Source organism: Corvus kubaryi, unplaced genomic scaffold (assembly GCF_017639235.1).
Source record: "Corvus kubaryi isolate FWS band 111438036 unplaced genomic scaffold, C.kubaryi_AGA036_p1.0 37260, whole genome shotgun sequence".
Classification (NCBI taxonomy): domain Eukaryota; kingdom Metazoa; phylum Chordata; class Aves; order Passeriformes; family Corvidae; genus Corvus; species Corvus kubaryi.
In genome coordinates this window covers 6,279,513-6,295,745 of record NW_024581077.1, presented here as the reverse complement: position 1 = coordinate 6,295,745, position 16,233 = coordinate 6,279,513, and the positions used below count along the sequence as shown (strand labels likewise).

Sequence of the window (16,233 nt, the reverse complement as noted above, 5' to 3'; positions counted from 1 at the left end):
GCAAAAGTTTTGGGATGCTATTGCAAGTCCAATAGCTACAACCTGAGCAGTGTGACCTAAGGGGCAACGTGTCTGGTGAAAATTGCTGGTGAAAATCAAGGCATTGAAGGAACATTTATGGCAATCATAGAATCATAGAAGTATTTAGGCTGGAAAAGACTCTGTGATGATCAAGTCCATCCATTAACCCAGCAATGCCAGGACCATGTCCCTAAGTGCCACATTTACATGTCTTTTGAATATCTCCAGGGATGGTGACTCCACCACTGCCCTGGGCAGCCTGCTCCAATGCCTCTGGTACCTGTGAACGCTGAAATGCCTGGGCAAATATGTGTGGCTTCTGTGAGTCACCATATTTTGTGACTTCCAAAATTCCAGTTAACTGAAATGCAGGCACATAAGTCCCTTTGCAGATCTGGGCCTTGGAGCAAATGCTTCAGTTCAAAGTTTTCCCTTTAAAGGTAAAGAAAGTAACCTAATGTGATGTTAGCCCATAGACATCACAGCCTGGTGAAAGCATCATCAAATGGTTCTCAGAGTTAATTCATCCATTCATTATTAATGTGTGCCTGGAATTTCACTTTACTCTCATTAAAATCTGATTGATGGTGAAGATACAGCACATAACAATCACACTGCACCATCTCCTTCTTTGCACTCAGCAGAAAAACCCAAGAGCTGCCTCATGAGCAAAATCAGGCCTATTGCTTTGCTTTCTGTGCAAAACTTGGACTTTTCTAGTCTCCCTCTAGTAACTGCTTTTCCTTTGCCTCTTTCATACTTCATTGCCATGCTGTAAATTGAGAAGACCAGAAAGAAATGAAGAGCAAACATAGGAAATGTCAGTACTGGGCTTGTAGCTTTGATGCAGGCACAGTAAAAAGGTGCTCAAGGGGGTGACGCTGGTGCCCCATACCCAGAGCTGGTGATGGGGCCCCGTTAGACAGAGCAGTGTCACCATGGCACGTGGTCACTGCCACCCTCCTCCTCCTCCTCTGAACGTGGGCGGTGATTTCCCGCATAGCCTGGCCAGGCTCCAAGCTATGCTCTGAGCCAAACCCTGGCCTGCAGTCATACAGGAGTTAAGGCCTCATTAGTTTCTTATTCCCACGTCAGCAGGCTGTTAGCAGGCTCTGAATTGGCCAGCTGGTTTCTGGAGAAGAGCCAACCTGCAGCAGCATGGGTTCAGTCCCCCCAGCAGACACTGCTGCTGCTGGAGAGATGCATTTTGCATGCATCCCATGACACTGGCCCCAGTTCTTCTTCTCCCAGGGGATCCCTCTTGAATTAAGTTGTGTAGGAGATGGTCCCAGAACCTCCATGCCAGACTCTGCTGTCGATCCAGGCTCCTCAGAAAATGTTTCTTCACCAGCTACTTTTCATCTCTTCCCTGCTCTCCAAATTCCTGGGTGTCTTGATTGCTTAGTTCCCCAGAGAGCTGTCTGTAACCCTGTGTGTTGTGTTGGATGGTGCTCTTGTCTGTGAAGCAAACATCTAAAGAGTTGGCTACCCTTTCATCTCTTGAGCCAAATTTTCAATGCTAAGTCGGAGTCAGCAGGGTCTAACCTGGTCTTCAGATCTTCTTCTGGACAGCTCCAGCCTCAGCCTGCAAAGAGCTGCTCTTTTCATCTGGCACCAGGCACAAAATCCACTGGCAAGAGATTTTCTTCCCTTAGATCCATGTGGGGGAAGAACTGTTGCAAATCATGCTTAAAATTCAAGCTGGGCAGAAAATCCTTGAAATGCCTTTAAAAGGCTGAGCAAAATATTTATGTATGGCTGTGTAACCTATCCCTGGAGAAAGGAGAAAGGGAGAACTGCTGGTGTCCCACCATGACTGGGTTTTTTTCACCTATTCCCCCTTGATCTTGTTCACACCTTTTTTTTTCTTTCTTTTTTTTTTTTTTTTTTCCATCCTTAGATCTCCCCAGTAATATGGTCCATATGTTTATTCTCCTTCCAGGGAAAGCAATGCCAGCGTTCACATTGCACTCCTCTACATTGCCATGTTTTCCCAATGTGCAGTGGTTTGTTAGGAGGAATTTCAAGCCTTTCCATAATTTCCAAAGTTGGCAATTATATCACTGCCTCCCCTCTGCCTCTTGCAGAGAAAATAAACTCCCATTTCCTTTACTTTCCCTCATACCAATACCCAGGAATTTCCAAATGTTTTGTGTCCTTCTCCAAAGCTTTGTTCCTCTGGGTAACTGCAGAGTATCTGAGACAAGGTCATGGTGAAACTGCAGACTCAGAAATGGAGGGGCATTTTTCCTGGCTGACTGACCATTTGTTGAATCACATCGAGTCCCTCATTCAGGCAAAATTTCAGCTCAGGACAGCAAGCTTTTGCATAACTAGATTTTACTGTGTCCCACTTACCTTTTAGGGATGGTCTCTTCAATGGTATGAGCTTGCAGGGGAGATTCTGGGCCTTTTAAGGCATTCAGTGCCACTTTCTGAAAAGCTGTGAAAGCTTGCCAGAGATTACATCAAACTTACCTCCCGGAAAATAAAAAGTACAGACTGTAGGAGCTAAGCAGTTAAACAAGAGGAGAGAATCCAGGGCATGCTCATGAAGAAGTTTTGCAAATCCCCGTTAGAAAATCTCAGTAATATTTTGAGGTAGGTGAAACAGAGACTTAATAGGAAGAAAATATCCCACGTACTGCAGAGGAACTGTTCCTAGCTAGAAATCTGGAGCAGAGGGGATCAAGTACAGTGTTTCTTTCAGAGAAAGAAGAAATTTCTGCTGAAAGCAAGGATATCAACAGTGTGTCTGAGTAGCCCTAAGGATTGCTGTTCATTCATGCTAATAACTTTGAACAAAGAGAAATTTCACCAGCAAGTGGCACTTTTCCTGGACCTGTGCTGTCAGGCAGGAAGCTCGATACAGCTTTGAGTTGTTTGAGATCTGAAACTTGAGTCATTCAGAAGACATAATGGCCTTCCTGTCAGAATCTTTAAATTAAAAAATTCAAATCTTCTCACTATCGGCTGTGACTTCAGGTATGCCAAAATTTCATTAACTGTTTCTTTAGGCTTTTTATGTGAGTTATCACAGTCTGAGATGGGAGCATTATCCCAGTGCCTTCATTCCCAAGAACTGACACTTCTTTCTTTAGCAAAAGAAGAGGATGCAAAGTTGGGAGTGTAATGAGCCCTATGGTTAGGGGACAATTTCTGTCCTGGTTTAGGAGGTGTTTGATGGTTGCATTGTGCTCCTTAATTGTTTACAGGTGGATAGTAAATGTACAGTTTTCTCTTTCCTTGTTGAGTGCAGGAGCTTTGAGATCAGGACAAAATGATTTCAACATCTTGATATTTTCTTTTATATATGACAGTGGACGTTCACCTCATACAAATTAAGGCCACATGACCAAAAGTCTGTGATGTATTTCCTTCTCCTCAAGTGATGACAGTCACTGAGCCAACCTTGTGTTTGGTATAGCACAACACTGAAGAACAGTATGCAATGACTTTCCTGGTTTTCTATTTCAATAGCAATTCTGATTGAGGCCCTTAGAAGGTCTCCACCTTTTCTCTCACGTCCATACTCTCCAACAGTATCATATCTGTACCATTTCCATGATTAGGAATGCTCTACTAAGGTAGAGCCAAACTCTTTAGGCAACAAGATAATGAAGGATCCTGTGTAGCATTTATTTTGCACTGTACTTGAGCACCTGTTTAAGCCATAATGCAATGAAATTGGCCGTACCTTGAAGAAAACAGACAAAAGCCTTTTTTTGTGTTTCAGGTGGATTCTAAAGTTGTTTTAAAATACTTGCTGAAAATATTTGCAGAAAAATGGAGTTCTTTTGCATTGCAATGAGTCTTCAAGCCAAGCAGCAGCGGAAGTGGGGAGATGTGGCTTGAGCTGTCACAAAGAAATCAGATTCAGTTTAAACCCCTCGATTACCCATTTATTGGAACTGGTTTCCCAGAGAGTGGGCTTTTCTCTGAATTACACAAAAAGACATATCCTAGCTTGCTCCTTCACTTCCAAAAAGTGTCTAGAAAAATCCCGTTTTCCAAAAGTACTGAAGGAAGCTCTGGATGCTTAGCCCTACACCTGATTCGATACTCTAGGAATGTTTTAAACTCCTCACAGACATTTTATATTCATGGAGTGTGAGTTTTCTGTGATACAGCTCTGGGTGAATATGGATTTTGTACCACGCTCTGCAAAGTTGCGCTTATGCACTGTGGAGAGGAAAAGCCCTGGATTAAAACTGATGTAATAAAATTCAGTCATGCAACTCATGTATGTGGGCTTGTATAGGTTATGACCATGTTTTATCTCCTGGATTAAAGCCTTCTTCCTTGGCCTGAGATCTGGCTGCACAGGGATGCACAGGGCATGTGGGAATGCACACTCACTGCCAGCTCGCTTTGTTGCTGTCTCACCACAGTTCGTTCTGCCTTCACACACGAGACTGTCTGAGTGTAGGAAAAATCACCTGGCAAGGGAAGGGAAATCTAACCCGACATGAAGACTTAGATGCTTCCTTGGAGCATACCAGCTCCAAGCAAGCTGTCCAAGGCTGCCCTCTAATTTTGGATCTTGGCATGCAACACATCCCATTCCTGGCAAGTGAAGAAGCTCTCTTTAGGACTAAATGTTAGTGGCACGAGACTGAATACGTTGGATTTCTGCTTCCATTCATCTGGAGATGTGGATGAAAATCTGAAATAACACCTGCTGACTGTCAAATCTGAATGAACTTGCTGGGGGTGGAAAAAAAGTGGGGAGAAGAAATCTTCCGCTGCTTTTGCCCATGTTTTATCTTTGGCACTCATCTATTTGGTAAAATCATCAGCTGTCTGTGCATCTGCCTGTTGCTTAGCAGCAGAACTGCGCTCCTGATGCTCTGGAGGACTTTATCTGGGGACATGTCAGAGGAAAGGACTGGTCCATTCTTGCTCTCAAACAGTGGATTTCTTTTTTTCTTTATCCATGAGTTAGAACAGCAAGTAATTTACAAAGAAAATACCTGTTTCCTCAGTAATTCAGTTTAAGGATGTATAGAAAGAATCTGGATGTCTTATTTAGTACTTTATGTACTCCATGTACTTTAGAACTCTTATTAATTCTCTAGTACTCATGAATTTTTGTTATTCAGAAAATTTATCTGGGTCTTCTTGCTGCCAATGCTATCATGCCAATGCTCATTGAATAAGACATATGTGTCGTTCTGGTTTGTTCATAGCATCATGAATCAATAGCTGTCAGTGGATGGTAGATAATTTGTGCCTTGCATTATTGCTTGGGAGAGGGAGGGGAGGTGTTCAGGAGATCAGATAACACAATAAATAAGTAGGCATGTGAGTATTTGTTTTGTTCTGCATTGGCATCCAGCTAAGCTAGAGGTAAAACTTCATGGTTTTTGGTGCAGCACTGGGTGACTGGCCATGACGATGACACAGGAGAAACAGTCCAGAGGTACACTCTGGCTCTCAGCGCAGTGCTCAAAAGCCACTCATGGTGTTGTCCTGTTCCTGAGCACACCAGAGCTGACATGTGCACTTCACTAATTGTAAATCCCTTTCTGCCTCTGCACAGCCTTGGTCAGCCAAGCCCTATTTTGGAAGGCTTGCATGCTTTCAGGCAGCACAGCTGGATCCAGAGGGGCAGCAGCTGAAGGAGCTGATGTTTGAGCAGATGATGTGCTGAATGACAGCATGGGGCGGACAGGAACAGAAATTCAGCCTGTGCACAAGCAGCCAACTCCTTATGAACAGCACTGGAATCATGTCCTGTGAGCTCTACTCTGCTCTACTGTCTCCTTTTGGAAAGCCTCATCCAAATTCATTCAGTTGTCCAGTCCAGTGCAGCTGCTACACTTTCTGCCTTCAAATTCCTGTTGGCTGATCTCAATGTGAGAGATGCTCTCCCGTAAGGTCCTGTGCCCAGGGCTGGACCTGCAGAGTCCACCACTGCTCTGAGCCACCTCTGGCTCCTGCTGGGGCTGAGCATGTGTTGGCCCATGATGTTTTCCTGCAGCTCAGCTTCCTCTTGCTGCAGCTCAGTGCCAGAAGAATTAGGAAATTCAGTGACAGAATCACAGCATCATTAAGGTTGGAAAAAATCCCTAAGCTCATTGAGTCCAACCATTAATTTAGGAGTACCCTCTTGCACAGTTTAACTGGGGAGGTTGTCAACCACATTTACCTCAGGGACCAAAGGTTGCAGAGAGCCCTGGCCCAGGCCCAGCCTCTCTTCTGCACTGCTGTCTTGTTGCAAGCAGCCAAAATCTGCCTATCAGGTTCCCTGCTGTCTCCCATCCCTGCTTCCTATCTACTCTCTCCATGTGATGTTCTTCCCTCAGAGCAGAGCTTTACAGGCTGCCTCTGTGTGATCCCACCACTAATCAAGGAGCCAGTGCCAGCCCTGTGCTCCAGCTTACACTGATCCCAATGTACCTCCTGTTGCCATTCCTTAGGAGTCCTCAGCCTTCTTTCTTCCCCTTGACTTTTTGAATGTGTGACCCAATCTAATAATTTTTTTGGCTCTGATGGCCAGAACGCACCTTCATGTTGGCCCTGGTGCAGCAGAGCAAATAAATGGGGGATGAATTTAGTCCTGGAATGCAGCAAACAGGGTGGATCGACATCAGCTTTCTTACTCAGTCACACTGGCACCTGCTCAAGCAATTTCTTGCTTAGCCTGGACATTCCTATCTACTTCTGTAACGTTAGTGGGTAATGTTATGCAGCACCGAGGATAAATTCAAGGCCCAAGTGATTCCTGTGTTGTAAAGAGGTATTTTGAACTTCTGGCACTAGATCTGACTGATGGCACCCGTTTGAGTCGAGTCTGTTGCCGTACACCAAAGCTCACCACTTCCAGCTGGCACGGCGAGATCTGGCTGCGTTTCATCTGCTTTGCACCTCATCAGCAGCGAGGATGATGCTGGAACCAATTTAGGTGGTGATGTGGTAGACAGTGCGTGAGGCAGAGCAGGATGTTGGGAGTGGCTCCGCATCTGTCTCCCATCACGGGGTCTGGCTGGGATTCTTCGTCTGGCTGTGGGAAGAGCAAATCTTGGCGAGTGAGGAGCACATGCGCCTGCAGTGCACAGTTGTGCCTGGGACTGCAGCTAGGGAGGGAGCAGCCCTTAATAAGCAAGGTTATGACATTAGTTTGGGTGTTGCAAGATCTGGACTCTTCTGCAGGGTCTGTGTCACTCACTTGTGAGATTTGGATCTGTTTTTTAAGCCAGCAGAGCCTTAAGCTCTTTCCGCAGTTGTTAAAATGCACAAAAATGCTCTTGATGGGGTGTGGTGCAGCTTAGCATTTGGAAAGAAGTGTGAGGCTGGTTTATTGGTGAAAGGAGCCTTAGAAAAGTCAAAGCATTGTTCTAACCCTCATTCATAGAGCAGGTGAGGTTAGAAGGGATCTCTGGGGGTCACCTGTCCAACCTCTCACATTAAAAGCAGAGTAATGCTTCTTGCACTGCTGGCTTCCAGCACTTTCTTTACTGGTTGTGCAAGGTTAAGTGAATTTTGAGTTTTTAAATACTGTTTCTTTGCAAAATTCCTTCCATTGCTTGTCTGGTCTGCATATCTTCTGAGTTTGAGAGAGCTATTTGGGCTGAATGGTGCCAAAATGTGGAGTGGAGCCTTTCCTCTGCACACCCTCTGCTCCATGGACAAATGCCTGGAAAACAGTCTGATTCACAGCAGATTTCAAGCCTGTGGATCCTCAGAGGGGACCCTGTGTTTATATCTGAGGGCTCTGGTGCATAAGGAAGATTGAACTGCATGCACAGAAATGTTTGAGTCATGTGAGGGCCTGTTCCTAAACTGGAGCAGGTGCCACCCATTTGGCTTCGCCACTGACTGGGCTATCAGCAGCCCTTGGTTGAGCAGCTCTGCTGTCCCAGAAGGAGGGCAGGAGTGAGCAGCTGGAGGAGGGAATACCACCAGCCAGAAGTCTGTTCACCACAACCACATCTCCAGCACAACTGCAAGCCTTAGCTTGCAACAGGAGCTGCTGAAGAGCATCCTTGGTTTGAGAGGGTTGGGGCAGGGCTTTACCCTCCTCTTCACATCTGTGTTTCCTGGGTTTTGGAAACTTTCCTCCAAACCACTGCCCTCTTAGAAGCTCTCAGACATTCCTTCACTCCTGGTTTAAATAAGAATGCAACTTTTTTCAGTAGTTATCTGTCTCCTGCCCAGTGCCTCATCAACAGGGCACAGAGCTTATGTCTGCCTCACGTGGGCAGGCATCCTTTTCCATTTTTTTGCAAAGTATGAAAGACTAACAGAAGAAAGCTGGTTGCTATCTGTGCTGCTGCTTAATCCTCAGTCTCCAATTCCCGCTATCAGCACTATCAGGGAGACTTTTCTCTCTGCCACCATGTTGCAGAACAGCAGATAACATAATCCTAAATCCCAGGTACAATTTTGACCCTTCTGCCGTGCAGCTTTATTTTTGAAAGCAAAGTCTCTTGCATCAGATGAATCACAGCTGGTAATATTCTCCTTCAGCCTATATTGCCTTAGCATCAAACCAAGCCCCATGTGCTTTCTGCTGTCTTATTTTCTGAAACTATTTTCAGTTTTCATTTGAAAATGTCTTTTAATGTGGCCTTACATGTAAGACTTTCTGGGAAGAGGAATCAAAAAAATTCCATGATGTATCTTTCCCTCCTGAAAAGCTTTGATTTATGGCTAAGAAGAATTATTCTTGCTGCCCATAAAGTAATTTTTCCAGCATGTTGGCTACAGACAGGGCAAGATTACTTCCAAATCCAGATAGCTATGGATTTATCAAGCAATCTAAAATCCACATCCACATGCACATATGTTTAAAAATATCCAGTGGGGCATTTTTTTTTTCCATTACATAGAACAAATTCAATCAAATTCGTTAAGTTGCCTTGGTTTATTACCAATGGAGTTGAGACTGGGCTATGGTCCAGGGACTGCATCTGTGCAGGTATTATTATCATGATCACCTGCACTTGTCACATACCAGATTTCTTCTCTGTGTACTAATTACAACCATAATGTGTGCTTTAGTTGCAAACAATAATGCCTTACAGGAACATACTTTCATTCTTAACTGCATTACAGTAAAAGCACATGATTCATGATGGTAGTTTTTGGAAAATCCCAAGTGGTTGGAGTCTAAGCAGTATGGGAAGTTATGATGAGCCAACCTCCAAATTCCCACGGGTGCTCTTGATACGCCTGTTCGGGGAAACAGAGTGGGTGAACTTCATGGGTTAATGCACTAAGCAGAAAGGGTATGTGGAGGCCTTTTCCAGCCAATGAGCAGCTACAGCACTGGGTTTTCATGGAAGCAGCTGTGTCCCTGCCATCTCCATCCATGTAGGCTTGCTTGGCATTCACAAGCAGGATTGTCTTTTATGTTGATGTGGGTGAAAACTTTTTTGCCGACATCTTTATGGCGTGTTTAATTCTGCTCCAAGATTAGGAGACTATTAATTTTGTCTAAACATCAAGTGATCATGGCCACCTGACAGTGTGACTGCAGAGGCAGGAGCTGGAGGAAAATCCTGACACATCACAGACTGGGGATTAAGAATCTTGCAAGCATGCTGTCTTGTCTGAACCTCACTGGTCCCAGGCTGCTGCTCCTTAAACAAGTTCATGCCACCTGTGCATGTGCCACTGGCATATTGTGGGCTACAAGGAGTTCAGCAAATCCAGGCTACCGTGGCTAATCCTAGAGGTGCCAATGGCACCTTCCAGTGCAGGTCCTGGCCCGTGTGGTATCTGCTGTACCAAAGAAAAGGGCAAACCAGCTATGCAACCTTTCCTAAATTAGCTTGGATTGCTGTGCAGAAGAGTTTGACCTGCAAATTAGAAAGTGAATTAGAGGAAACACCTGGCTCTGTGTTCCTTAATGTGACCATATGCTGCTAGTAGGGTGTGGTGTCCCATGCACACTGTGGTGTCTGATGGTACCTCTGGCTCCTGCTCCTGCCCAGAGCCTCTGGCTGCTGGAAACCCTCCCTAAGCCCTGAGGCAGTTCCATAAAATGGGAGCAAAATTTGACTGCTTTGGAAAAGCAATCTCAAATAGCTTCTGCATCCCTAGAATCTCAACTTCTTGACATGAAATGCTTACTCACACAGTTTGAAGGCCTCTTCACAGTCAAGTCAGATAAAGCACCAGAACTGTAGTCATGATTTCCTGAACAGGTTTGGAAAATTTCTCATTTTAGGCACCTGACTTGCTGTGGTCCTCTGGCATCCAAAGGCTGTGCTGTGGTCCCATTGACACATGAAGACATCTAAAACTTTCCAGTGACTAGAAGATCTTGCTGCCTTTTTATCTTTGTAAAAAGAGTTTGTCACTAAATGCATAATACATGATTATAAAACCTCCCACCTTCTGTTTTGGGTCTTTCAGGGTGGAATTAAAACAAGCCACACACAGCAGTGTCTCTTTGGGGCTTCACACTTAAAATGTTTTTTTTTTTTCCCTATAGTAACAGGAGAGGAATAGGCAGTGACAACTGATGGAAGAGGAATTTGAGCATCTGGAACAGGGTAAAATCCAAGAAAACAGTGAACTCTGCTAGATTTTCTCCCCGCCCTGGATTCTGAATAGTTTTTCCATCCCACAAAAACAGTCGTGGAGGGGAGATGCTTTTCTCCCTGCTTAACTGTAACAAAAAGCATGCTGTGAATCAAAGGTGCTTCCAAGAGCATCTGGAAATATTTCCCACCCCAAGCAGAGACTGGCGATGCCTGCTGTGAATGCTTTGCAGCATCCAAAGGGAAAAAAAAGAAAGAAAGAAATAAAAATATGGGTGAAAGAAAACTTAGCTAGGACATTTTCAGTGGTGTGGGGGCAGCAGGTGGAAGAAACAAGGGCTGGATGTTGGGCAGCAGCTGGTTCCACATGGTGACACCAGTGTATGCTGCTGTGAATGCAGTGCCACTGGTCCTGGGCAGCTGCTTGACTCTGTGATAGGTTACACAGGGCTTGTTTCCAGCTGTCCTGGTGCATTTTCCAATGGGAACAACGTGGTTAAGAGCAAAGCTTGGTCTGTGGAACCCCTTGATTCCCACCTGAGTGGCAGTGTCCTGACTGGCAGTGGTGGGGACCCCCCAGGTTCATAGTTACTGTTGAGTCCAATTGCTGGGTCACATTTCTGTGATGCTCTTTTGTTGTCAACACCTGACTGTGGCCATTTCACAAAGTGGACAACATCCTGAAACAGTGGTGAGGATCACTTTGGCTGGTCTGGTAGATGGAATCACCCCCTTCTGTATCCAAACCATCTCTGCTATGGGCAAGTGCCCCTTTGAACTGAAGATGCAGTGAGATCCTGGGACTGTGCTGCTTCTCCCAGGGACATCAGGAGGGCTCCTAATCTCTCACCTGACTGACCCTCTTGCATTTTAAGGGGGGGAAGGGTTTATAGCCAGTGTGAAGCTGCAAGAATCTGCTTTTTGGTTGTCGTGCTCTGACGCGTATTTCCTACATGTTCTTGGCCAGTTATTTGATCTCTCAGTGTTTCCCGTGGGAAAATTAAGACTTCCCTTATCTTGAGGTTGTATTCCTTATTGTCAGTGAGGTGCTCAGGGATCATGGGAGAGACAGATGCTACATAACTTGGCACCTGCATGTGCTATAAACAGCTCTCAGCATGATGCCTCTCCCTTTCTTCTCTGTTCCTCAGTGGTGAGGCCTCCTGTGTAGCCAGTTCTGCTTGCAATGGGTTTCTAAGAGCTGGTAAATAGGGGCATCTAATGATGCCAGTTTTCCAGAGCAAGATAGCCTTCAGAAGATGCATAACTTTGACTGCAGGCTCACCAGTGGGTCACAAATCCTGTCTGTGAGGGCATGGTTAATTCACCCCAGCTGCCAGTGCCACCTGGTCCTCCAGTTCTTTCCCCTGCTGCCCCTCTAAGCAGGGTTGGTTGGATCTATTGCTCTGTCATGGACAGTGTCAAATAATGAACATAGAGGGTTTTCTTTTTATGACTCGTTACATGAAGAAAGCCTGAGCCGAAGACAGAAGAGCTTCTGCAATTAAATGGATGCTGTTCAGCACAGGCTGTTCACTTTTGCTGGTTTCCTAGTGGTAAACTCCCAGCAAAAGCCTTGGAGAGTGATACGTAGAGAATAGATAAAGACATAATACAGCAGAGAAGAAAATCAGAATTTTTTCTCATGTGTGTCTGTCTGTTGAGATGTATTTATTATCAGTTTCATATAATTTTATATTTTCCAATGTATTTCAGATATATGGTATGATATAAAAATATGGACTCTCACGACAGTGTTATAAATGATTGGAAATTACCAGCTGGGAAGTTTGTCTTCTGCAATATATAACACAATGGAAGCATGTTGTATTAAAAAAAACAACCCTACATTTAAAAAATAAAAAATAAAAAAGAAATACTTGTCATAAGCAATCTGTTTCCCAGGAATATTCTGGATGCAAAGTGGAGATTTATAAACCCTGCAGTGTGTGCAGAGAAAATGGATGAAAACATGAGCCGCTGGTTGGCGTTAAACTGCAGTGGCATTCCTGCAGCTCTCTGTGTCCAAGCCATGTGTACAGCATGGATCACTTCCAGCCGGGGATCCAACAGCGCTGCTGTCCTCCTTTCCAAAACTTGGGAACACTGCACTTCCCTGGTGGGGTTTGCATGGGTACAGGACAGATGTTTGCTAGTCAGCAATTGGCCTTGCTAAGCTTTGGACGTGATTCTGGACCTTTTCTTTTTCTCTCTTTCCCTCAGAGACAAGGAAATAAATTACTTCAATTCAGCTGAGGATGCGAAGAGCTGCTGTTCATCATGGAAGAAGTAGACGTTTGCATTTTTGTGAAGGTAACTATATTTTTGAATAACATGCATTTCAAAACAATTGTGCATCCGTGGGAATTCAATTCCTGTTTTCATGCCAAATAACCAGACATCTGTCAATTGACATAAAACTGGATGTGTTTGACTTAATAAGTAGCAGGTTGTTGTTGTTAGGACCTGCCACCCAGAGAAGCCACGGCAAATGCTATGCATTTGGCTATTGATGACTGTTGATCCATGTGCCAATAGCAATAATAATGCTAACCAAACTGGCTCATGGAAAGATGAAAAAATCCCCAGACTTTCATCCCAGGTTTAGAAACAGGAAGTATCTACAGTTCTCACGTTAGCCAACACACAGAGGGACGTGGAATGAGAGTGTAAAGGGCCAGAAGTGATGAAAAACATACTTCACATTGCATTTCTGTGAAAAATCACCTCCAGGAGCATGGTGGAGGGAGAAATGGGCCCACTGACCTGATCAGTGAAGGCTCACATGAGTAGCAGCCAGGGGCTTCACTGGGGCAGGGATATAAACCTGCTTGTCTTGGCCTGAACACATCGGTGCTGGTGGGTTCCATTCACAAAAGGAGGAATACCTCATATTTTAATGCAATGGGTAGCCCGATGTAAGACTCCTTCTATTTTATGGCATCCTTGAACTATCTGTTTTTTCTATTCTCTTAACCATCTGGTAGTCATTAACATCCCCATGGAAAGCCAGGGATTTCTTTTCCCCCCAAAGACACGTAACTTTCCATGCTTCCTTGACTCTTCACAGAGCCTCCAAGAAAATCTCTCACAGCTACTTGCTAAAAAACTGTTTTTAGGGAATAGATTTACTGCTGAAGAATATTTCAAGCTTTCCCTTCCATGCAGGCATCTTCCGAGGCCACGTTCCCAGTCTGTTCCCTTGGGTGGGATAAGTGCACATGCCCAAGGAGGTGTTGGTGAAGGAGAGACTCATGGCAGCCAAAGGCAACCACCATCTGAGCTCAGCTTCACCTCCTTCATAGCCCATGAAGAGAAACAGTGAATTCTGGAGTGTGAAGCATCTGCCCTAATGTAGCCATCTGTCTTGGGATGAGATGGATCACAGCCCTATTGCTCTGGATTGACTGTAATGGGAGAGTATCACAATTAGTGGGATGGATGGCAATACTTTGGAGCCTAATGGTGGACAGGATGGACACCTCCTTTGATTACTTGTGTTGGAGGAGAAGCTGCTTCTACTATGTGACATGTCTGAAAAGGATCACTGACAGCTTTGGCTTCAAGTGTGCATGAAAGTCTATCTATTCTCCTGGATGGCTGGTGGCACAGTGATCTCAAGGCTGGAAAAAAATCCTGACGCAAAATAAATACCTAAAAATGGGCAGAGACGTATTTATGGGGCTGAGAGTGGATTCACTCAGTCCTTTTTGAATATACTAAAAATAAGCACAAACACTAATGGCCTCTTTAATGGTTAGAAAGACATTAATGTTAATGGACTTCTCGCTATCCACTCTCTGCCTAAAATGTGTTTGGTGTCATTGGCCAAAGTCAGACAATATCACCCAAGCTAATTCTGTCTGAGTGAGTTAATGAGCAACACGGGCACTCCTCTAGGGATTTCAGGTGGCACAGCTGTAAAATATTTAGTGAGATAAGGACCGATGCTGTTTCAAAATAGTCCAAAGAAACACATCAAATCCAATTTTTGAAATGCCAGGACTATGTCCTCTGAATACTTCTGTATTTTCTGTCCCTGATTTTTTTACAGAAATAGCCAGGGTGCAGGGCAGAGCGGAGTGGGGGAGGAGGGGAAAGAAAAAAACCCACTAAAGGCAAATGTGGGAGAATTTGATGCATCTATATAAACCCGTATTTTTTCTATTTCAGCTCCTTTTTTTTTTTTTTTTTTCTTTTCTGGAGATGGAAAATTTTGTTCTTGCAACGTATAATCCTGCAGTATCACCTCTGCACGACACTGGGGAGGGTGGGGGGGAAGATGGGGAATGCATTTCTGGTAATATCCAGCTGCTTTTGTTAGATCACACGCTAATTCCCAGTCTTTGTATTCTGCAGCCTTATTTACATTACATTATCATTTCATTTATGGGCCCCTCGGAGTTCTCCATCACTTTGGGGAGCTCTCTAAATTTGCCTTTCATCACGTATTAATGAAGTGTTAATAGCTCACCCAAGCCATTTTTGAGCAAACACCATGTGATGTGTTTGTGTTGTGCAAACAGCCCGTGTGCTTTGCTAATACACGACCGGTGGGGACAAGGCATCTGCCACCTCCCTGATAATTTCTTCTTCTGCTTGCTTTGTTTGCACATGACATTCCCGCCCTTTGGAGGCCAGCATGGACGTCTCTGCACAAAACTGAACTCCTGAAGCTCTGTGCACCACGTCTGGTGGCAGAAGACAGGAGAACGAGGCAAAGTCACTGAAAATCGGGCAGTTTCTGGAGGCCGGTCCTAGGCGGGGGATCTGCCGGATGTGTGCACATCTAGCAGCTGGTGTGCTCCAGAAATCAGGTAGAGCAAGGGGAGAGGCAAGGGTGGTCGATGACCTGCTGCTGCCCAAATTGGTAGGACAGGAGGTCTGAGCCTGTGCCACGCTCCCCAGTGCACTCAGGGATTTTGGGGTTTTGACTTGCCTGTTGCTGCCTGTCCTTTAGCAGTTAATTCTGTCAGTGTTTGTGTCTGGTTATTGATTTCTGGTGACTTCTTCCACCCAAACCAAGAGCAGTTTTTTCGTTGTTTTTTTTAACGAGCTGGGTAAAAAATGGAAAATGTACCATCATGAGCAGTTTAATTCTTTGCTATTTTTTTTAATTTTTCCAAAACGAGCAAGTTACAACTGCAGGAGGGGAAATCCAACCCTTTTTTTTTTACCAATCCCCACTATGAGGGAGAATTTCATCACCTTTTTTTCTTAGGTAGGAGCCATACATTTTCCATATTCCCTTCTGTGTTGCCTCTTGTGCATTTTCTTACCTTCCCTTTTTTTGTCTTAAGCTGCTGCTGGACACCTTCTGCCCTGACCTGGCAGCACTCAGATTGCTGCTCCTGAAATACAGAGAGGAGTAAAATCTGATACTCTGGGGGATGTTCTCCTGGGCATCACACTAATCTCTTGCAGGATCAGGCTGCTGCATTCATGATGGGAAAAGGCACGGTGATGTATTTTAAATACACTTTTGGGAAGAGCTTATTGACAGGTCCTTAATAAATGCTAAATAAATGCATCTTTCAGACATCATTGCCGTGTGAGAGAGGGGGGGATAAACCATCTGAAGAAGGTTTTAATGTCCCAAAACAACCCTTCCTGAGCTATCCCCAGCATCCCCTGGCTGCCAAGGCAGCAGGATAGCGCAGCAGGGAGCTGGGGTGGGGATAATGCAGACTCTGGTTGTGCGTAATGGGCCCTCATCACT

At 44.8% G+C, this 16,233-nt stretch overlaps 1 long non-coding RNA gene across 1 annotated transcript; it reads left to right on the top strand.

Moving 5' to 3' along the window:
- The first annotated feature begins 2,558 nt into the window (after window positions 1-2,558).
- On the top strand, window positions 2,559-14,586 carry LOC121662631. The gene is made up of 3 exons (XR_006015354.1): window positions 2,559-3,006; window positions 12,738-12,827; window positions 13,683-14,586. It is a non-coding gene; the product is annotated as an uncharacterized LOC121662631 (long non-coding RNA).
- The last annotated feature ends 1,647 nt before the right edge of the window (window positions 14,587-16,233 follow it).